This window comes from Heterocephalus glaber, unplaced genomic scaffold (assembly GCF_053883595.1).
Source record: "Heterocephalus glaber isolate CG9 unplaced genomic scaffold, H.glaber_assembly_v1.0 deba00001472, whole genome shotgun sequence".
NCBI classification, from domain to species: domain Eukaryota; kingdom Metazoa; phylum Chordata; class Mammalia; order Rodentia; family Bathyergidae; genus Heterocephalus; species Heterocephalus glaber.
In genome coordinates, this window is record NW_028258315.1 from 27,686,443 (window position 1) to 27,711,050 (window position 24,608).

At 40.7% G+C, this 24,608-nt stretch overlaps 1 pseudogene; it reads left to right on the forward strand.

Annotated features, from left to right (window-relative positions):
- The first annotated feature begins 16,033 nt into the window (after positions 1-16,033).
- Positions 16,034-16,324, forward strand: LOC147826286 (uncharacterized protein KIAA0040 pseudogene; annotated as a pseudogene).
- The last annotated feature ends 8,284 nt before the right edge of the window (positions 16,325-24,608 follow it).

A 24,608-nucleotide genomic window follows, 5' to 3' on the forward strand; every position in this document is an offset into this window, starting at 1 on the left:
AATGATCAACAAGTGGGATCTCTTTTTATTAAAAAGCTTCTGCACAGCAAGAGAAAGCACCAACAGCATGAAGAGACAACCCACAATGTGGGAAAAAATTTTCACCTGCTGTTCCTCAGACACTATCTAGAATCCAAAAAGAAATTCAAAAAAAATCCGACCTCCCAAATTTAAAGACCCAATCCAAAAATGGGCATCTGAAATGAATAGATATTACTCAGACAAAGAAGTAGAAATAGCAAATAAACATATGAAAAAGTGTTCAATATCACTGGCCGAGAGATGCAAATGAAAACAACTCTGAGATTCCACCTCACCCCAGAAAGATGGCTGCTATCATGAAATCAACCAATAACAAATGAGGAACCCTGCTTCACTGCTGGTGGGAGTGTAGACTGGTGCAACCACTGTGGAAATCAGTATGGAGATACCTCGAAGAACTAAGGCTGGAAGTCCCATTTGACCCAGCTATTCCCCTGCTGGGTATCTTCCCAAAAGAATTAAAAGAATCATACCACAGTGATATATGTGCACCCATGTTAATAGCAGCACAGTTCGTAGTAGTGAAAGGTTGGAAACAGCCCAAGTGCCCATTAACTGGAAGCTGAATAAAGAAGATGTGGGGTTTTTTTATAAATTGGAGTACTACTCAGCCATAAAGAATGAGAAACTAGAGACATTTATAGCTAAATGGATGCATATTGAGGCCATCCTCTTAAGTGAAATAAATAGGACACACATGTGTAAATACCGAATAGTTTCTCTAGTGTGAGAAACTGAAAGTGTAAATAAGGACTAGAAGTTACCACAGATAATGTGAAATAGGAAGAAAAGGGGCAAAGGGTAAAGGGAAGTGGGAGGGGTATGGGAAAGGAAAGAAGGGAATGGAATTACTATGAGAAAATGAAAAAATGGAAACACAATCTTTGTAAATAGGGAGGGATGGAGGGGTTGATGGGAGGGCAGGGGAAGGGGGAACAATAAGAACCAAGAGAGATAATGTAAAGGTGCAAATTTCCAACGATGAATGTCATTATATTGTATACCTAAAATGTACAAATAAAATAAATTTTTTAAAAAAATACTGAACATGCTGGGGATTTCGCTCAGTGGTTTCACTGTCTGCCTCGCAAGTGCAAGGTCCTGAGTTCGATCCCTGGTACCAAAAAAGAAAATACTGAACCTGTGTTTCATGTGACTGAGGCTCTCAATTTTTAATTTCATTTAATTCTAATTCATTAACTAATAATTCGTTCTTTAATTTGAATTTAAGTAACCACATGAGGCATGGCTGCAGTATTAAGCAGCCCAACTCTGCATATTTATAATTACAATGCTTAGAGACAAGTGATGAAAGAGAAAATTTTAATGTATACATAATTCCAAAGTTGATTTTTTTCCTTACTTACTTTAATGGAATTCCTGGGTGATGGAGGAGCCTTGAGTAATTGTAGACAAACCCACGTCTCGAGTGAAGTGACAGAGAGCTGGCTCTCCTAGCAAGGGCCTGTCTGCATTGCTGAACATGGGAGTCCAGGCCACAGTCCAATTCTCGCCTCTATGTTTAAATCTCATGCTTGCAATTCTCACCGGTTCAAGACAAACATTTTATTTTAGTGAATTTATGACAGAGGAATTTTTTTCCTGCTTTTCTTAAATTTAATTTTTCATTGAATTAGTGCACCCTCGTTACACAGAATAATGGGTTTTGTTTTAGCATATTGGTACATGCATGTAGCATGCTTTATTTTCACACCCCTCACTACTCCCCTCCTTGAGCCCTTTCCCTCTCCTATTTTATTTATTTATTTATTTATTTTGGTACCGGGGATCAAACTCTGGACCTTGTGCTTTTGAGGCAGATAGCAGAACCACTTAGCTAAATCCCTGGCCCTCTCACCCTATTTTTGACTCCGTGTGTGTGTGTGTGTGTGTGTGTGTGTGTGTGTCCTTTTGGGAGAGTTTTTGTTATATTCTGAACATACAATACAAATTCTGTTCAATTAGTCCTCTAAACAGTCCTCTCAGAAACTCATGCACTTTTTCTGCAGGGTGTGACAGTGTGGGGAGTATCACGGGCTCTCAGCAGCATCACGACCACGCAGAGCAGTGACTGTGGCTTGCTAGGGGAGCTGGTCTGGCCCCACCCAGCTTTCCCTACAGCCACCACCCCTTAGATCCAGGAGCTGTGACTGCCAGGGGCTCCACACTGCCCCTTCTCTGTGACTCTGTGATGCTGGGTGGAAGAAATGACATTTCAGTCTGTAGCTGGATAAAGCAAATGGTCCTTCCCGAGGTGAGTGGGCCTCAACCAATCAACTGAAGACCAACTAGGACAAAAAGGCTGAAGCAGGGGCAAACCTGTCTTCCTGTTGAGTCTGACACTGGTCTTTTTGGCCTTCGGACTTGAGCAGAAATATTGGCTCTTCTTGGGCCTTCAGCTTGCTGACTTTGGACTACAGTTTATGACATCAGTTCTCCTGGCTATCAGGCCTTGAACTCAGCCTGGGACTATGCCACCGGCTCTGTGAGCTTCAGCTTGCAGCCTGAGGATCTCCGAACTTAGTTGTAGAACTGTGTGTCTCCTTAGAATAAATCTCTGTTTGTCATCTACCTGTCTATTATATATCTACCTGCCTACCTGTCTATCATCTATCTACCTGCCTATCTACCTATCATCTATCTAACCATTTGACTCTCCTATTGATTCTATTTCTTTGGGAAACAGATCCAGAAGGTAACTTAACACAAGGTGATTGTTTACAACTTAGATTCCATGGACAAGAGGGAGAAAGAACACGGCAGGGTAGGAGAGTAAGCTGGTTTCAGAATATGAAGTTATAATAACCACATCTTGTCTTTTAAGCATATAAACAGATAAATAAAGAAAGCTTGCCAGAGGGAAGGAAGCATGTCTTCCCCATGTTGGCTCTGGTTCCACTGGGTATTAAGCAAGAACAAAGCCTCTCATTTAGAGCTTGTCTAATGAGTTTGTAGAAAGCAGAGTTTCCATTTATTCATTTCTGAGAAATAAAACCATCAAACAGACTTGATGCTCACGTTTGCTGCTCAGTTTGTTATTCTCTTCCAGGCAAATTATAGGGGAAACCAAATTACCATCATGGGAGCAGGAGGGCTTTGGATGACTTTAAGTCCTGGAGACACTGACCCTAGACAGCCTGACTTCCTCTTCTCCACAGGACATGCCACCTGCAGAGGGGTCACCTTGCTCCAAGACCAGGCTCCCCCCACCACCAGGTCAAGAGACCTGTTGCCACATGGTCCTCCCCTGTTCCCATTTTCCAGACTTTCTTGACCGGCAAGCTTCCTTCTGACTGTCATACTTTCTGTACGTTTTTCTGTAACAGTTGTTTGATCTTGTTTTACTTTCTGATGTCAAAGACAAATATGATTTTTATAAAATCTTTGGACCAAGTAGAACTTCCCCACCAACTAGAGGTCACCCCTAAGAAAGAACATGCCCTGTAGTGAGGATGAGTAAGCCTGCATGGGGTTGAGGACATCACCCAGGGGTCTTCTGGCCTTCTTCTATCTGTGAGAATTCATTTTTTTTTTTTTTGGTCTGGGGATCGAGCTCAGGACCTTGACCTTGTGCTTTCGAGGCAGGCGGTGGCACCACTGAGCTAAATCCCCAGCGCATCTGTGAGAATTCTTTATAAAGAGATGCCAACAAAGAGATAGCTAGGATTCAGTAAGTCTTTCCTTACAGTAGCTACATAGGAAATAATTTAGTCTTTGTGGGTCACATGGTTACAGCCACTCCACTCTGCCATTAGAAGGCAAAAGCAGCCATGGACTCTAGGTAACAAATGGACTGGCTGTGTCCCAATAAAACTTGATTTGCAAAACAGTCCACGAACAACCTTTGGTCCTCAGAACATAGCTTTCCCACTTCTAATCTACATCTTCATCTAAAATGTCTGGAGTAGATCATGCATTTTATTAGTAAGAAACAGTTTTATTTTATAGTTAAACCATCTTCAAATGCTTGTCTCCATAGTATTAGTTTTGTTCAGTATTTGGATCAGTTTATGAGGAATTTCTCTGCATGGTTATTTCCTCGCACCCAACGTGGACAGCACATCTACCCTATGAGGCAGACAAGCCCAGTGAGGCAGCACCCCGTCTCTCTGGACACGCCATAATCATGGTCACCAGAGTGTGTGACATAGATGTTTACGGCAGAACAAGGCCAGGTCAAGAGCTCGAAGGGATCCCCATGCCTGCAGAAGAGAAAGAACACCCTGCCAGGTGGGGAGAGTGAACTGTCCACAGCTGTCTACAGCAGGAGGTGTGCCGAACCCAAGCGATACGGGTGGAGGAAAGAGCTTGTGACCTGATTTCCTTTTCATGATTTGAGAAACTCATCCCTGATGCCGAAACCGCATGAGAGACTTCCCTTGAAATAGGGGTTGCGAGGGACTAGGAAGGCAGAGGGGACTATTGGGGTGCTGATTCCACACCCAAGTTTGTTCTTCCTGTGAGTAAGTTTAGTCTTTTATAAAACTCTGGGGAGCTGACAGCCCGCCCCTGTGATCCCAGCACTCTAGGAGCCTGAGCAAGAGGATCTCAAGTTACAGCCCAGCCCAGGCAACTTAGTAACTCATTGAGATCCTATCTCAAAATAAATAAAAAATTGAAGAAAGGGCTAAGGATGTAGCTCAGTGTGAAGACCAAGTTCAGTCCCCAGTATGCCACACACACAACTCACAGTGACCATCGTAACAACTGACCTCTGTTAACAGGCAGCCATGTATCAAACCTTGAGCACTTCTCATGCATTGTCCATCCAGTCCTCACAAATCTCTTCCAATGTGGTTTCTCAGTCCTGTTCTGTAAAATGAACAGGCTCAGAGAGGTCAAGAAACTTGCTTGAAGTCACACAGACAGTGAATGGCTGGGGTGTAGTCTGACCTCTTGATATTGTGTAGATACCAGGAGAGCAACAGCCAATTTAAAGAAACCAGCCCAGGGCCAGGGATTTAGTTTAGTGGCACCACACCTACCTTGCAAGCGCAGGGTTGTGAGTTTGATCCCCAATACACACACACAAAAAGAAAGACACTAGCCCCCAGATGGTTATCCTAGTGACATGAGATGTTGAGAAGATAGAACTTTTGGAGGTGGGTGGAGGGGAGCCTCTTCTGGGTCTAAGACAAGAGGTGAAAGGGTCCTGGGTACTCAAAACAGGTACAGCTACATCTCTAAATGCTCCCCGAAAGAAAGCAGAGGGACTGGAAGCAGGAAGGTGTCTGCTGCTCAGGTCATGGCTTCTGCCCCCGAATCTAGCTTGGCTCAAGCATAGCTCACTGTGGATGTGATTGATGACTTTGTCTGGAAGGGACAACAGGCTCCAGAGTGAACCTCACACAGACCCAGCCTCCATAGGCTGGGGCCTCAGATATCACATCTGGAGTCAGAGTGGAGGGAGATCTCAGAGCTCTGTCACTGAATGCCTGATTGTGGGGCTGCCAGAGCCCCATCATCCAGCTTCTTTAGGTCCTCAGGGCCCAGCACTGCCCAATATCCCACCCAGTTTCTTTTCTCCTCCTACAAACTCTGTGTGTGTGTTGAGGGGGTTGGGTACTGGAGACTGAACCCGGGGCCTTTGCACTTTGTTATGTCTCCAGCCATTTAAAAAAACTTCTAAATTTGACACAGAATCTTGCTAAACTGCCCAGGCTGTGTTCCACCTCAGGCTCCTCCTGCCTCACCCTCCCAGAGTGCTGGGATTACAGGCATGTGCTGTAAGCCACACCTGGCTTCCTGTGAACTCTTACCAAAGGATCACAATTATAAGCCCATACCAGGCACCACCACAACTTATTGTTAAAAATCATGATCTCTATATAAACTGGCTCATGTGCAAGCCTGTGAAATTATTTCTGTGCCCCTAAACAGAAATAAGAGAGTCTATGATCCAATCCTGTTTGCAGCACAGTCCATGGGGTGTGAGAACTTGCAACATTTATTTGAGTCCCCAAAGGTATCAATAAACTTTTATATGAGGTGCAGATGCTAGAAAACATACATTATAACATTTTATGTTTTATTTAGCTGCAGTGCATAAACTCCCCGAGCCCAGGAGGAGTCCTGGAGGGCTGTGGCTTCCGGGATTTAAGGGATCCTCAGACATTCATCTTCCAGGGTGATGCTTTCTCTCTTTATTGTGGAATTGGTTACCCGTGGCTTTAGGGAGTTCATGATTACTATTTTCAAAGCACTTTCTGCAGAGTTTATTGAAGTAAAAATTACACAAAATATAATCATTTTTGAGAGAAGAAATGAGTCGTCTTTCTTTTCCATCACCGATGTACACAGGAATCCATAGCGTCAATCTTATCTGAATACCTTCTCTGCTATATTGATTTTATTTATGTATGTGAATACCTGAAAAAGATAGCTATCAGGGTTGTGAATTGTGCCTGATATGGAGATTGATAGCCATAAAAATAGTCCTCAAGGGAGTTGGGGTCTGCTTAATGTTCATATTTCAGTGTTTCATGGGTGTTATAAAATTTGTACACCCACATTCATCAAGTACACATGGCTCCAAGCAGGCAACACTGGAGGTTTGTCCTGGCATTTGGTGCCCTTCTGGGGCTCCTCTGCCATGTCCCAGAGGTTATCACATCACACTTGGAGGGGGGTTGTGGATGCTGGACTCAGTGTTAGATGTTGCAACTTATAAGAGGTGATGGAGATGCCCCATGGGAAATGGTAGTCCTTTCTTGTAACAGCTCAGGAGGTAGCAGAGTGGCATGGCAGGGTGTGTGGGAAGAGGAAAGGTCCCATCACTGCAACCACCACTCCATGACCACCTCAGGATGGCAGGAAGTGGCACCAACTAACCGACCAACTTGATCATATATGAAGCAGATGACCTGGGGGAAGAGATTAAGCCCCAGAGAGTTGACAGCTCCAGGGAGAAATATCAGACCTGACCCACAGCACTAGCCCCAGTAAAAGCCCATGGCTATAGTAAACTACAAAAACAGTGTGAGGTCTTTCTCCAAAAGTGATTCCTTCACAGCAAGCTATAGCAGGAGAAGAAACCCAGCACAGTGCCTGCTATATTGCTAATGATGTAGGCTCCACTTTGGGAAGGGGTTGTTTAAGCAGGAGCCACAGAATGACTTTACTTCAGTGTTTCCCATGTTTCCCTCCTGCAGAGACTAGTGAGACAGCTACAGGAGACAGCCATGGAGAGAGTGCAGGCTAGAGAGACTCACTGAGAAGTTTAAGCTCATGTTGTGAAGGACACAGGCTCTGTCCCTCAGAGTGAGAAACCAGGCCCAGAGAGGATGGCTTTCAGAGGAGGTTGGGATCTGAAAGCACTGACATTAACTCCAACCGTCTGCTTTACAGACTACATCCAGCAGAGACCAAAGGGCTGATCACTTTTCCCATCTACTAGTGTGAGCAAGGACATGCTTCAGCATGAACAGTTGCCACAGGCTGGGGTTTACAGACAGAGGGGAGCCCCTGGAGCAAAATGGCACCCCAAAAACCCACAGACCATAAACCTAGACAAAGAAAATTGTGACTTGCTGGATTGAAAATTCTGGACAGAAACCACTCATTTAAAAAACACAGAGGATTTTTTTTAACTGACTAAATTTTTTTCTTTTTTTAACTTTTTCCCTTGTTTTTGTTTTTCCTTTATTTTGCTCTGTTTGTTCTTTTTTCTTCTTTTTCTTATTTTTTTTTCTGTTATTGTTATCTAATAGTACAACCATTAAGCTTTATGAATATTTAGGTAGCAGTTAACTCTATTAGTGTTCAGTACTGTTCTATTGTTAGTGGAGGTAAAGCTGCCTCATTTACTACATATTTACTTTAGGTGAATATTTGGTTTGTCTTAGTGTTTTACTATAATTATAGATCTCTTGTCTGTGGTTAAGGGCTGTATATTATTGGTTGTTAGTGTATGTCAATATCCTTTTTGTCTTTGATCTATTATTGTTGCTAATTTTATTACTGTAGCCAAAGTGATGTAGTTGTTCCTGTTAACTGATTTTTTCTGTATGCTAGTAACTGGATTGCCCTTCTATCATTAATACTGTGGCCCATTCCCATAGAAGTGAGTACTGGGCCAAACACACTGCAACCTCTCCAGCCAAATAAATGGAGATGGTTGGATTCTGGCACAGAGCCGAAGGCCTACACTTAGCCATGCCCAGAGAGCATCCCTGAAAAGCAGACATCAACTAAAGTCTCCAAATTAGCAAAAAAGTCTTCCACTATAATCAACCCACAAGCCTCAGCACACAAAACAAACAAATATAATAGAAACATGAAAAGACAAGCAACAAAATGTCTCCAAAACCTCCCAACACTCCCAAAGCTGATCCACAAGGCATCAATGGGGAGGACATCAAAAGCCACAAAGCTCAGTTATTCTAAAGGGTAACAGAGGAGATTAAAAAAAAAAGAGCAATAAAGTACTTGACAAGCTCAAAGAGATATAACTAAACAGATAATGATAATCAGTGAGTCTACAGAATACACAAAGAAAAAGCTAGCTGAGCTAAGGAAAACAATACATAAATGTCCAGCATGGAAAAGAATCAGAGTCCACAAAAAAAGCTACCAAACAGAAATTCAGGAGATTATAAATTCTATCAACAGTATGTATGGGTAGTAGACATGAACAATGTGAGGACAGAGTGTCAGAACTAGGAGACAGGGCAGGTATTGGTGACAAATTAATGACAGATACCTTAAAGACAACAGGAGAACATAAAAAATGAATCCATTAGCTGCTAGATGATGCAAAGAATACTAATCTAAGATTAATTGGAATTAGTATAAAATTAGAAGACAGCACAAATGGCATAAAAACTTCTTCACTGAAATAAAGGCAGAAAACTTCCCAAATACAGGAAGATAAGTGAGGCACATAGAACCTCAAATAGCCATGATCATAAAAGAAATTCTCTGCAACACACCGTAGTCAAAATCCCAGAAGTCCAACATGAACAGAATCTTAAAACCCATTAGAGGAAAACAATGAATCTCTTATAAATAAATAAACCCATTAGAATTACAACAGACTTCTCAACACAAACCTTAAAGGAGAGCTTGGAATGAAGTGTTTCAAGCCTTAAAAGAAAACAATTTCCAACCCTGACTGAAATATTCTGCAAAACTGTCTTTCAAAATTAATGATAAAATAAGATATTTCATAATGAGAGTACCTAAGGAAATTCATAACCACCAAACTAGCACTCCAAAATTTTCTCAAGAATATCCTAGAAAGAGACAATGAACTAACAATGCCAAAAGGTCCAATAAAGTGAATACACCAGGTAGGGCGAACAGTTAAGTAGAAAGGAAAGAGAATCTGTAATAAAAATAATGCAATGACAGGACTAAGTCATTGTCTCAGTTCCCCAAACAAAGACCACAGATTGACAGAACGGATAAAGAAACAAAATCAACATTGTTCTGTATACAACAAACATATTTTAACCTTAGACCAAAAATCAAATGATGGAAAACAATATTCCATGCAATAGGAACTCAAATAAAAGGCTATCCTATGTTCAGACAAAATAGACTTCAAGCCAAAACTGACCAGCAGAAGCAAATAAGGTCTCTACATATTGGTTAAGCAAACAGTTCAACAAGAAGAGATAATAATTATTAATGTATATATACCAAACAACAGTGCACCCAAAATAAAGCAAGTACTTCTGGATATAAAAGATCAAATAAATATAAACACAATTATAGTGGGGGGCTTAAATATTCCATTGTCACAAATAGATAGATCAACTAGATAAAAAAAATCAACAATGAAATATCAGAGCTGAACCAAATCTTTGAACAAATGGAGTCAATAGACATCCACAAGCTGGAGATTTAGCTCAATGGTGCCGCTGCCTGCCTCGCAAGTGCAAGGTCCCGAGTTCAATCCCCGATACCAATGATAATAATAATAATAATAATAATACAAAATAGACATCCACAGAGTGTCCTACCCCAAAACAACAGAGTACACATTCATCTCAGCAGCACATGGAGCTTTCTCCAAAATAGATAATACACTAGCCAATAAAGCATGCTTAAGTAAAAGCAAAATAATTCAAATTATAATATGCATCTTATCAAACCATAGCACAATGAAACTAGAACTGAATGGCAAAAGAAACCACAGAAATTATGCAAATGCATGGAAATTAAACATACACTCTTGCAAAGGGTCACAGAAGAAATCAAGGAAGAAGTAAGACAATTCTTAGAATTGAATGATAATGCCAGCACAACACACTAGAACTTATGGGACACAATGAAAGCAGTCCTAAGAGGGACATTTAGAGCTCTGAATGCTCTAAATGCTCTAAATGCTCTAAAACCCTAACCCTAACCCTAAAAACAGAACATGCTCAAATAAATAACTTAATGATTAACCCCAAGATATTTGAAAAACAAGAACAATCCAAACCCAAAGGTAGTACAAGGAAGGAAACTATAAAGATCAGAGAAGAAATCAATGAGATGGAGACAAAAAACAAAAACAAAACCCAAAGAATCAATGAATCCAAGAGCTAGTTCTTCAAAAGAATGAACAAAATAGAAAAACTCTTGGCCAATCTTACCCAAAAAAGAACAGGAAAGACCCACATGAAGGCAATTACAAAGGAAAAACGTGAAATCACAATGGACACTGCTGAAATTCACAAAATCTTCAGCAACTATTTCACAAACCTGTATGCTAATCAATTGGAGAATTAAGAAGAAATGGATAGATTTCTAGATATATATGAATCACCAAAACTAAATAAGGAAGATATAAAAATCTTGAAAAATTTAATAACAGGTAGTGTAATTGATGCAGTGACAAAAACCTACAAACTAAGAAAAAGTCCAGGTCCAAGTGAATTCCCTGCTGAATTCTATAAGAACTTCAAGGAAGATCTAATACCAATGCTCTCCAAACTCTTTAATGAAAATGAAAGTGAAGAAGTATTCCCAAAATCATTCCTGGAAGTTAGCATTACCCTGATGTCAAAACCATGCAAGCATCCAACTACAAAAGAAAACTACAGGCAATAGATTTAATGAACGTAGACACAAAAATCCACAACAAGATACTGGCAAACAGAAAGGAAAAAAATCATTGAAAAGATCATACAATAAGACCAAGTAGACTTCATCCCAGGGATGTTCAAATTACATAAATCAATAAATGTACTACGTCGCATAAACAGAAGCAAGGACAAAAAATCACATGATAATCTTAATTAGCATAAAATAAGCCTTTGACAAAGTCCCAACTTACTTCATGATAAAAAAAATACTCTGAAGAAAATTGGTATAGAAAGAGCTTACTTGAATCTGATAAATGCTATTTGTGACAAACCATTGGCCAACATCATATTAAATGGGGAAAAACTGAAAACTTCAGGAGCAAGACAAGGATGCCTACTATCTCCATTTAGTTCAGCATAGTACTCAAAACATTAGTTAGGCAATCAGACAAGAGAAAGAAACAAAACGATGTGTACAGAAAAGAAAAAAGTCAAATTATTATTATTTGCAGATGACGTGACCCTCTATATAGAAGACCCAAAAGATTCCATCAAGTCTTCTAGAATTAATAACCAAATTCAGCAATGCATCAGTATACAAAATTAACCCACAAAATCAGTAATGCTTCCACTGGAAGATAAAATAGATAAAACTCTTAAAGAAATATGTGTCAGAAAGACTTTGTGAACAGAAATAGTACCAAGAATCAACAAATGGAGTCATAATTGAAAAGCTTCTGTGCCTCAAAGGAGAAAATCAACAGAGTAAAGAAGCAACCCATAGACTGAGAAAAAAATGTTTACCAGCTATTCCTCAGATAGAGGACTAATATGTAAAATATATATGGAACTCAAAAGAGGAGACACCCAAAAATAAAAGACCCAATCAAAACATGGGCAAGTGGAACGAGCAGAAATTTCTCAGAAGTACAAATAGCCAATAAATACATGAAAAAAAAGTTTAATATCACTGGCTACTAAGAAATGCAAATTAAAACATAAAATTAAAACACTGATATTCCATTTTACTCCAGAAATAATGGCTACCATCAAGAAATCAGACAACAACTGTAGTGAGAGTCAATAAAATATAAAATATTAGCTTACTTTGCACCAAAAAAAAAAAAGAAAAGAAAAAGAAAGAAATCAGATAATAACAAATGCTAGTTATGCTGGAGGGAAAAATGAACCTTGCTGGTAGGAAGGTAAACAAAAAAATTAAAAATAGGGCCAGGGATTTAGCTCAGTGCGGCAGGGCCTGCCTCATAAGCCCAAGGTCCTGAGTTTGATCCCTGGTACCAAAAATAAAAACAAACTTAAAAATAGAAATTCCATTTGACCTAACTATTCCCCTTCTAAGCATCTTTCTGAAAGAGTTAAAAATCTCATATTGCAATGATATGTGCATACCCATTTTTATAGAAGCAAAATTCATGATAACAAAATATTGGAAGAGTCTATATGTCCATCAACAGATAGATAAAGAAAATGTGGTATTTATACATCATGGAGTCCTATTTTACCATAAAGATGGATAAATGTGAGTCATTTGTAGGAAAATGGATGCACTTTGAGATCATGCTTTTAAGTGAAATAAATCAGACACACAAGCTTGCATGTCATATGGTTTCTCTTATGTGAAGAACTCCAAATATAAAGAGCCAAATAAAAGATAGATAATAGGAAGTGTGGAAATAATTTTTTTTGAAATGAGAAGGGGATCAAGAGATGAAGAAAGGGAGGAGGGAAAGAAGGGAAAGAGCAGTAGGTAAAAGAATTAAATGCACTACATACATGTACCAACTCCCACAAGGGATGTAATCATTATGTAATGCAAGCATGTATTAATAAAAAATTGAAAAAAATAAAAACAAATAAATAAAAATTAAATCATGTAAACAACACTATACTTGTAATCCTGGTTACTCAGGAGGCTGAGGAAGGATGACTGCAAGTTCGAGCTCAGCCTGGAGAATTTAATGACTTAGCAAAATCCTATTTCAAAATAAGAATTTAAAAGGGCTGAGGATGTAGCTCAGAGTGAAGGCTCTGAGTTCAATCCTCAGTACTGTAAAATACAAAACCTATAAAGTCACCTTACACAAAACATGTTAAAAAGTCAAGACGTGCTCCTAATTCTTCATTTGCTAACCCCTATGCTGCACTTGATTATGATTTGACTGCTCTGAACCCCTGGCCCCTGGTGTGTGCACTTGCTCCAAGGCTCCTTCCTATTCAGACCCTGGGGTGGGGCGTGCATGCGGGAGCTCAGTGACCTGCAAGCAGCAATGGAGGTGAGTTCAGTGGACCCTGATTTGAATCTCCTCCGATACCTCATAACCGTATAACCTTTGGTCTGTTGTACCCTCTGTGCCTCCTTTCCTCCCCGTAAGAAGGAGGAGTTCACAGTGTTGCAGAAGACTTGTGAGGATCAAAAGAGAAAGCACATCCTTAGTATATCCTGTTATTTTATATTTCAAAGCCTCTCCCTTCCCCTTCCATGTCCACTCATCACAGTCACTGTATTAGTCAGCTTTTCATTGCTGTGACCATATCAACTTAGGGGAGAAAAGTTCATTTTGGTTCACAGTTTCAGTGATATCAGTCCATGGTAAACTGGTTCTATTGCTTTTAGGCTTGTGGTAAGGCAGAAATATCGTGGCAGAAGTGTGTGTAGTGGAGGAAAGCTGCTCACTTCATGGCAGCCAGCAAGCAGAAAGAGAAAGAGCCAGAGAGGAAGGGGTTAGTGAAGGGTTATACCCTTCAAAGGCACGCCTCAGTTACCCACTTCCTCCAAGTAGGCCCATTCAGCCAGTGAGGTCAGTGCCCTCATGATCCAGGCACTTGTCTAGGCAATCACATCTGAATACTGTTGCACTAGTGATCAAGCCCTTGATATGTGTCTTTGGGGACAATTTATATTAAAACCCTATGAGTTGCAGTGCAGAGACCACCTCAAGTCTCTCACCAGCTCAGTGCTATGAACCTCTGTACTATCATGGATTAAGGTGCACTGAATTGGTGAGGTAGTCCAAGACCTGGCTCTGCTATGGTCATTTATGACAATCTCACACACTGTAGGCACTCCAAGTTCATAGAGCTGCGTGATGGGACTTGCCACGTATGTTCAATGACTTAGATACTTACTTGTTATGACTCTGGAGAGAGAGATTGGTCTGGGTGAGAGTTCAAGTTGCCTTTAGCCTTGGTGAGGTTTCCTGGCCCAATACTTACCTCTTGGTGCTAGGTATGGACATCAGGAAATGATTCTGGTTCTTCTCTTGCTTTTCCTCTGTAGGTATCTACAAAACTATAGACACCTAAGTCTGGGCTTTCATCCTAAGTGACATAGTAGAGCACGCTTAAGGCTATGTAGGGTGCTAATTGGTTCCCGAATAAAGTGTGTGTGTGCGTGTGTGTGTGTGTGTGTGTGTGTGTGTGGGTGGGTGTGTGGTGATGGTGATGGCGGTGGCGGTTTCATGAGGACAGATGTTCCCTAATGGCCATGCTTCATGCATCTAGAGGGTTCCCTTTTCACAGCATTTTTGGGTGTGATTCTAGGTAGTTAAAAAAAAAATGACCCTACTTCAGCAGATTTCACTTTGAGGGGAAAAAATGGACTTCTAACATGTTCTCTAAATAGATATGGAAAAATAGCATGAACATGCAGGAAATTGCATGTATAAAAAATAAGAAAGAATCTACTAGTAAAGAACAGAAATAAAGTTTTAGGGTTTTGATTAAATAAGGCACTAAGCAAAAACCCACCAAAGTAAAGTACAGCCTTCAAGTAATCATCAAAAGAAATCCAAATGTGGTGATAGATTTGGACAAACATCCTTCCCACCATAGATCCTGACAAACCTCTTGTCCTCGGAGTTGGTGCTCAAATTATCTGTAGCACTAAAGATACATTATGCAAGTGCTCTGACTCCACAGGTCCTAACCATTATTTCTCCTGGTACACTGCCCATAGGATACAGGTGCTTGTTCAGGAACAAGGTCCAGGGAGGGCAGTTGGAGGAGCTCATCTTCCAAAGATAGAGCACTTGTTTTTATGTGCATTCAGGACAAAGCTAGTGTCTCCTCCCAGAAAGTGGTAAGACCTCAGAGCACTTCTCTTGATCTCTTCCCTGAAGCTCCTGCCCTTGGACTTGCAGGAAAGGCACTAGGAATATCATTTCTGCAGCCTGTGCTACACTCAGACACCCTTGGAGATCTGGTTCCCTGAGACCTGAGATTCTAGGCAGAAGCTGAGAGTAGTGGCCTCATTTTGCTGGGTCCTTCTCTCTGTCCTGAACAGATGATGTTAGAGCTAACTAGATACTAGATGTTAGGCGTTTGAGGATCCAGTGAGAAGGATAACTGAAACAAAGCCCTTGTGTGCCTGGGGTCTGATGAAAAATACAGCATCCTGCCTGGCCCTTCTCTGTGTTCCTGGGAAGCTTCTATCTGCCTTGGCCCTAGGCAGTGGCTTGTGTTTCCTCTACCTGGTGGGGAAGAAGTGTTGCAAAAGAGAAAGAAGTGGGAATGGGGATTATGTTAATTCCAGACTTGGGAGAATTTTTTCTGAACAGTGTTTTTTTGAAAATGTCTTTGGAGGGTCCGCTTCAGAGTCCAGGCTGTGACAGGAGGGCAGGAGGCAGCAGGGAGGCCCCCTTAGGTGCGGCGCCGGCCCACGGGAGCGGCAGGTACCCCAGGGACCTTGGGCGCCGCGGGAGGGAGGCAGGGAGGGGCCACGGCGAGGAGCCTAGCCCACCCCAGCCGGGTCGCGGTCACCCTCGGCGGCACCCTCGGATCCCGGGCCACCACGCCGGCAGGACGCCTGTCCCAGGACCCAAAGGATTTATTTGTGGCATGCTCAAACTCAAAGCTGAAAGAGGAATAAATTCCAAGTGTCGAAGGCTGTGTCTTCTTGAACCCAAGACTTGCTAGTGTGTTGCAAAGAACCTCTGCCCTAATGCTAGCCAAGCACCATGGAGAAAATCAGCTCCTTCTTCAGCTCTATCCGGGACACCATCCTGACCAAACACCAAGAGGGCCTCTTCAACACCATCTGCCTGGCTGTCCTTCTGAGTCTACCATTATTGATGATCCTCACCCTCCTGTTCGTCTGCTGCCATTGCTGCCGGAGCTGAGCAGCCAAGACCCACCAACAGCCAGAATGACACAAGAAAAAGAAGAAGAAGGATGAAGAAGACCTCTGGATCTCGGCTCAGCCCAAGCTTCTCCAGATGGAGAAGAGACCGTCACTGCCTATCTATTAGCAGTAAGCACAGGTGTCCTTCCTCTGTGGCCAAACCTCCTTCCAACCACACAGAGACTAGGGAGAAGGACTCCCTGAAATGATGCACTCATGTCCACAGAGTAGCTACAAGGCACAAATCTCAGACTGAGTGTCCCAGTGGAAGACACTTCCAGGAGAACACATGAGCAATTCTTGCATTGCCTTGGCAGCTATGTGTCCAATAGCAATGCTTTTTGCTACAGAACCAGACATGCATTCCACCTGTCTCTGCCACACCCCATAAATAAAAGCACAAGGAACATTCAAAAAAAAAAAAAAGAAAAGAAAAGAAAATGTCTTTAGACAAGGGCCATATGATCTTGCCTGTTTTCCTATTCTTTGGCTTTGAGTACAGAGGGAGAGAAGAGTTTGGTCAGGTTTTCCCAGGAGACCCCTAGTCTCTTTGGAACTGCAATATATAGGACATTTTTGCTCTTGGGACATTCCTCCTACTATTGAACTATAGTCTTTTGTATTCTTGTCTCAGCTTTTGAAAAACTATCATCTATAGTAAATGTCAACAGATGACAGAGTAATTCATGTCTACACCCCAGCTTTCTTCCTTTCTTGCCTTTCTGTGCAACTTCCCAAAGGTAGAATTCAGACCAGAGTAAATCACAAAGCACCACCCGCTCCACAGTGAGAATAGAAATCAGAAAATGCTTAACTCGACAGGCCCTCTGTTTGCAGACTGGGGTCTAATTAAGCAGGTGATCGAGAGCATTCACCCCCTTCTCCTATGGAGGGCATCATAAAGTCTAAGCGCTGAGCTAGTCCACTTATTGGAGCAATTTTTCACATGATATTAAGGGTGAAACAGCCTTCCTGGTAACACAGCTCCACTTTCTTAAAGATACTAACAGCTGGGTTTATGAAATATTACTTTCTTGTCCTCTGCCCTTTAGAGACCTGCACAACTCAGTGAACCTCAGGCCAAATTAGACGGGAGCACGTGGACAGGACAAATGAGCAGTTTTCTTTCCGCTGGTCTGGCAGCATAAAGTGCCTGCTCCCCCTGCAGTGTTAATAACCAAATATGAAATATTGAAATGGCTGCAAATTACATCAATTAAAATTGTTTCCATGCCAAGCGAGCACACACTGCTTGCCTGTTTTGACCCAATGTCTTTTTTATGTTTGATATGCTTTCTTAATTAGAAAGTTCACAGTGATCAAAAAAGCATGGATAATTGTAGCATTAGGTGGTTTTTAAAGTGCAAAACAGAAGGAAAAGAAAAGGAGAAATCTTTCACATTTAAATTTCAAGTGTTACTGCTTCGTTATTTTGGCAGCATAACAAGCCATGAATGCAAGGTGCATTTTGAAGCTAAAGTTGACCTTAAAGGTTTTTGTCTGTCTAGGGCATGCTGACCCCATGGCATGGCCAGCAGCTTGCCACTGCACTGAGAGCAACCCATGCCACTCGTCACCTGTCCTACATGGTCCCTACCCACTCACTCTGCAGCTTCCCTTCCAGCCTTCTTTGCCCCACCTCACCCCCACCCTGGGCACATTGGCCATCTTTACTCCCTGGGAAACTGACTGTTCTCACCTCTGGGTGCTGAAAACATTTATTTTCTGGGGTTGCTGGCTCTATTTCTTCAGGCCCTGCTCAAACATCTTCCCCTCCGGAGCTTTTCCTTGACAGTCTCCTAGCCAACGGTGTCCTCTGCATTGCCAACACTTCAACAGCCACCAAGTCATTACCTTTGTCACAGAAAACACTCTCAGACTGGTCTTCACCCATTCCTCCCTAATGAAATACAGGCTTACAGCTGGCAGAGCCCTGCCTGTTCCCTGTCTAGCCCAGGACAGAACTCCTCTCAGCAGGTACACAGTGGGTGTTTGTGGAAGGAATTGGAACACCCTTAAGCATCAGTGATGGACAAGTAGGCTTACCCCAGCCTTGTCTTTGAGGCCATGAGGGAGGTTGTTGGACCAGGAAAGGGTGTCGTGTCTCATCCTATAGAGACACAGTCTCCACCCAACCGCTAATCACATCTCAATGCCCTGGAATGGCACATATTCCAGGACAATTGAGTTTTTTGTTCTTTGATGAATGCTTTTATTTAAAAAAAAAATTTTTACTAGTACATGTTTGAAGTACATGATTACATTCATCTTAGGGAATCGGTATATGTACTGAACATATCTTGATTTTTAAAATTCTCTTTCTCCTCCCTACATGCCTCCCTCCTTCTGTCTCTAGATCCCCTTTACTCATTTTCATTATTGTCATTATTTTAATTCATGTTTAGGGCATGTAAAAGCTACATTCATTGATGGTGGCTAGTAAATGTACACAATGCATCTTAAATCTTTTTATCCCCTCTTCCCTTCCCTACTTCCCCTCACCTTCAGACTCTTGGTCCCCTTCCTACTTGCAAAAGATAGTTCTCCCTGTTGCCTTTTATCAATCTTTCATTTTGTTTTTTATTTGTACTTTGGGTTATTCAAATGAGAGGAAACCATACAATATTTAATCTTGTGTGTCTGATTTATTTCACTTAACATTATGTTTTCAAGATGTATCCATTTTCCTACAAATGCCTCAAATTTATCATTCTTTACAGGAGAGTAGTATTTCATTATGTATAGATGTCACATTTTCTTTATACATTTGTCTGTTGATGGGCATATAGACTGTTTCCAAGATTTACCTATAATGAATTGTGCTGCTGTAAGTAATGGTGATGTGTGTATCTCTGTAATATGAAGGCTTTAGATCCTTGGAGAAGATACCTAGAAAAGGAATAGCTGTGTTAAATGGAATTTCTATTTTTCCATATTGATTTACATAATGGTTGTACTAGTTTACATTCCCACCAAAAATGTAGGAAGGGTTCCATTTCACCTCAGTGAGGCCAGCATTTGTTATTATTTGATTTCTTGATGCTTGCCATTCAAGATGAAATCTTAGTGTTGTTTTAATTTGCATTTCTCTAATGGCCATAGATGTTGAAATTTTTTCTGTTTATTGGCTATTTGTACTTCTTCTGAGAAATGGCTATTCATTTCACTTGTCCATTTTTTCATTGGGTCTTTTATTTTGATGGTTCTAATTTTTAAAATTATATATGCTAGAAAGGAATAGCTGACAAAAATATTTTCCCATTCTATAAATTGTCTCTTCTCTCTGTTGGTTGTTTCCTTTGCTATGCAGAAACTTTTCAATTTGATGTGATCTCATTTATTTATTCTTGCTGTTATTTCTGGTGAAACTGAAATTCTTTTCAGAACTTTCTTAGAAAGTCTTTGTCTTTCTCTTTAACATCAAGAGTTTTACTTATTTTATCTTTCAGTGATGAAGCATTTGTTTTAATATTTAGATCTTTGATCCATTTTGATTTTAGTTTATTACATGCTGAGAAATATGATTCCAGCTTCAATCTTCTGTATATGGATAGCCAGTTTTCCCAGCATCATTTGCTTAAAAGGTTATCTTTATGTGTTTTGGGCCCCTTTGTCAAAGAACAAATAGCTGAATGGCCTGGGATTGTTTCTATATCTCCTATTTTGTACCATTGATCCATATGTCTGTTTTTGTGCCAATACTATGCTTGTTTTTTTTTTTAAATCACTGTAGCTTTGTAGTATACCTTGAAGTCAGGTATTGTGATGGCTCCTGCTTTGCTTTTGTGGCCCAGAATTGCTTTTATTACTCGGGGTCTCTTTTGGTTCCATACAAATTTTAGGGTTGTTTTATCTAGTTGTGAGAGTAATTCTGTAGGTATTTTGATTGGAATTGCATCAAATCTATATATCAGTTTTGGAAGAATGGCCATTTTCACAATATTATTTCTCCCTATCCAGGAATAGGAGACATTGTTCCACTTTCTGATATCCTCTTCAAAATCTTTTTTCAGAGTATTGTAGTTTCTTTGTAGAGGTTTTTCACTTCCTTGGTTAAGTTAATTCCTAAGTATTAAATTTTTCTTGATGCTATTGTGAATGGTATTGTTTTCCTAATTTCTTTCTCAGTGAGTTCATTATTCATATACAGCAATGCTACTGATTTTTGTGTGTTGATTTTTTTATTCTCCTGCATTGCTGAATTTGGTTATTAATTCCAGGAGACTTTTGATGGAATCTTTTGGGTCTTCTATATATAGGATTGGGTCACCTGCAAATCATGAGAGTTTGACTTCTTTCTTTCCTATACACATCTCTTTTATTTCTTTCTCTTGCCTGATTGCTCTGGCTAATATTTCGAGTACTATGTTGAACAGAAGTGGTGATAGTGGACATCCTTTTCTTGCTCCCAATTTTACAAGGAAAGCTTTCAGGTTTTTTTCCATTTAATATGATGTTAGCCATTGATTTGTCCTAAATAACTTTTATCCAATTCAATTATGGTCCTTTTATACATAATTTCTTCAGGCGTTTATCATAAATGGATGTGGGATTTTGCAAATGCTTTTCTGCACCTATTGGTATGACAATGTGGTTTTTGACCTTGTTTCTGTTTGTGTGGTGTATTACATTTATTGATTTACATATATTGATGAACCATTCTTGCAACTCTGAAATGACATCTATTTGGTCATGACGTATGACCTTATGGTCCTGTTATGGCTTGTATCTAGATGTCCCCCAAAAGCCTCATGCATTCATAGGTGGAGCTTTTCAGATTTGGCTGGATGTAAGATGTGTGTTGCTGGGATCAAGAATATGATGCTGGGATTGATTCATGATGCAATGCCAGGATTAGAGCTGCCCTTACTTTAGTGTGAGTCCTTCCTGCCCTAAGGATGGGTAGCCTAGATAAGATATAAAAGACAGAAAGAGGGTCTCTACTTGTCACTTGTTACTTGCTGCCTTTTGCCTTCCTGTTCTGCGATGCCCCTCTGCCATACCATCCTGCCTTGGAGCCAGCCAACTATGAATACCTCTACAAACTGTGATCCAAATAAAGCTTTACTCCTTCAGCTTTGGATGTCAGGTATTTCATCTCAGCAATGAGAAAAGTAACTAATACAGAATTTGGTACCAGAGAAGGCCATTGCTGTGACTGTACCTGACTACGTGGTTCAGAAGTCTTTGGAACTGGCTTCTGAGAAGAGTTTGGAAAGGTTCAGAGATGCTGGCTGAAGAAGAAGTCCTGGAATGCATTAAGCTGTATTTAATGGGAGATTCAGGTCAGAGCTTAGAAGACCAGAATGCCAATAGAAACACTGACAGTAAAGACCAGGCCCAGGAGGTTTCTCCTGGGAAGAAGGACTGCATTGGCTGTTGGACTCCAGACAATGTGTGTTACAGCTTGGCAGAAAGTTTGTCTGCATTTTGCTTATGTCCAGAGACTGCCTGAGACTGAGCTAAAAGACAGTGGACTAATTAATCTTGTAGAAGAAATTTCAGGGCAGAATAATGTTGAGGCTGTAACATGGCTACTGTTGGAGGCTTTTAGACAGATTAATATTGAGAATCAAGAGCAAAGAGCCCAGCAGAATGATTTAAAAGGTTTTGCATTTGGCCAGAAAGGAAGCTTCAGTAAAGTTGCAGCCTGAAAAAATGGAACAGAGGAGAATTGGGTCACTGAAAATACTAGTAAGAAAAAGCCAAGTATTTCAGAAGAAGACTATAGAAAAGATGGCCTGAGGACATCACAAGAACATAGGACTCCATCCTTTGCAGCCTCAAAATTTCAAAAAGTGAAAGACTGCTTTGAGAAGAGAGCCCCAGAGCACCATGTTCCAGAATAGTGATGGGCGAGGGAAGTTGTTCCTTGGGATTTGATTCATAGGCACTTGACCCCAAGAGAGAAGGAAGCCTGCTTACTCCAGCTGGCATCAGACCTTGGCATTATCCACACGCTTCTGCTTTTAGGTGCATGCAGAATGCAAGAGTTGCAGGGTCAGATTTCAGAAGAAGGCCTGGGAGGCCAAGCAGTGTGCCTCTGAGAGGGGAGTGTTTGAAGCTGGGAATGTGAAGCCGAAGGTGCTATGGACACCCTAAAAGTTTGGAGACGCCAAGAATGTGGGTTGTCTGAGGAAAACTATAAGGATGGAGCAGAGCCAGCCCAAGAGAGAAGCCATGGGAGCTACAACCACCGGTAGTGCCATAGGGATGGGGCTACACAATCTCTTTGGAGTTCACATCTTGCCACAGATTGCCTCAGATGCTAGACATGGAACAACAGGACTTAATGTTTGCCCTACTGGATTTTCGACTTGTTTTGGTCCCATTCCTTTGTGTCCTCCTATTTGTACCTTTTAGAATGGTAATGTTTATCTTGTGCCATTATATGTTAGAAGTGTTTGACTTTCATTTCATTTGTACAGGGGCTCAGGGCTAAAAGGCTGCCTTGAATCTCGAAGGAAACTTTAGGCTTGAACTTTTCAGCAATGCTGAATCTGTTAGGACTTTGGCAACTCTTAGAGATAGACTAAATGCCTTTTGCATCAAGGGATGTACATGAATCTTTGAGGGATAGGGTCAGAATATTATGGCTTGTGTCTAGATGCCCCCTCCCCCCAAGCCTCATGAAATCATAGGTTGGGCCTTTCAGATGTAGCTGGATCTAGGGTGTGTGATGTGAGATATTCATGGCACAATGCTAGGATTAATGCTGCACTGACTGCATAGGATATAAGGGACCGGAAGAGGGTTGTTACTTGTTGCTTGCTGCTTGTGACTTCCTGTTTCCTGCTTTTGCTTCTTTTGGTCTGCCATGAACTCTTTCTTCTCTGCTATGACCCTCTGCCATGCCATCCTGCTATGGAGCCAGCCAAGTAAAGATTGAAAAATGTACAAACTGTGAGCCAAATAAACCATTCCTCCTTTATTTTATTTTATTTTTTTGAGGGGGGGCACCGGGGATCAAACTCAGGACCTTGCACTTGCGAGGCAGGTGCCGGAACCGCTGAGCTAAATCCCTGGCCCTATCCTTCCTCCTTTAAGTTTGGGCATTGGGTTGTCTCAACCATGAGAAAACTAAGACAGATCCTTTTGATGATTTTTTGCATTCTATTTACCTTATTAAGGATTTTTGCATCCATGTTCATAAAGAGATTGGCTTATAGTTCTCTTTTTTAGTTTGGTGTTTGTCTGGTTTGGGGATCAGAAATGAGTTTGGAAGCACTCCTTCCTTTTCAATTTCTTTGAAGATTTTTTTTTTTTATGGTTTCAGAGATCAAACTCAGGTACTTGTGCTTGTGAGGCAGGCACCGGAACCATTGAGCTAAATCCCTGGCCCCTTCATTGAAGATTTTGAGGAGTATTGGTGTTATAATGTCTTTAAAGGTCTTATAGAATTCAGCAGTGGATTCATCAGGTCCTGGCTTTTCTTATTTGGTAGGTTTTTATTACTGCCTCAATTTCATTTCTTGTTATAGGATTATTCAGAATTTTTAGGTCTTCTTGATTTTTGTAATTATATGAGTCTAAGAATCTCCCCATTTCTTCAAAATTTTTCAATTTTTTGGAATGCAATTTTTCATAGTATCTATCTTTTAATAATTCAATTACTTGATTTTTTTTATGTTTTAGTCTCAATTGTATTAATTTCTATTCTGATCTTTATGACTTCCCTCCTTAAATTCAGTTTGGATTTGGATTGTTGTCATTTTTCGGGTATCTGGAGATTCATTATTAGGCTATTTACTTCAGCTTGCTCTGTTTTTCTACTGTGAGTATTGACTGCAAAAAACATTCCTTTTTAGTACTGCTTTAATTGTGTCCCATAGGTTCTGGTGTGTTGCACTCACATTGTCCTTTGATTCCAGAAATTGTTTAATTTCTTCCTTGATTTCTTCTGTGAGCCAGAAGTGTATTATTAAGTTTCAGGTGTTTATAAATTTTCTGTGGTTTCTCCTATGATTGATTTTCTAATTTCAATGCATTATGGCCTCATAGTAAACATGGGATGATTTCAATTCTTTTGTATTTATTTAAGCATGCTTTGTAGTCTACTTTGGAGAGCATTCCATGTGCTGCTGAGAAGAAAGTGTATTCTCTTGTTATAGGTCAGAACTTTCTGTAGATACCTATTAGGCCCATTTATTTGAAGATGTGCTCAACTGTGATATTTCTTGTTGATTTTTTTTTTTTTTTTTTTTTTTTTGGTACTGGGGATAGAACTCGGGACCTTGCGCTGGTGAGGCAGATGCCAGAACCACTGAGCTAAATCGCTGGCCCTCTTTGTTGATTTTTTTGTTTGATCTCTCTCTTTGTGAAAGTGAGGCATTAAGGTCATCCATTATGATTGTGTTGGTATTTATTGGATCTTTTCGGTCCTCAGTATTTGCTTTATGAAGACAGGTGTG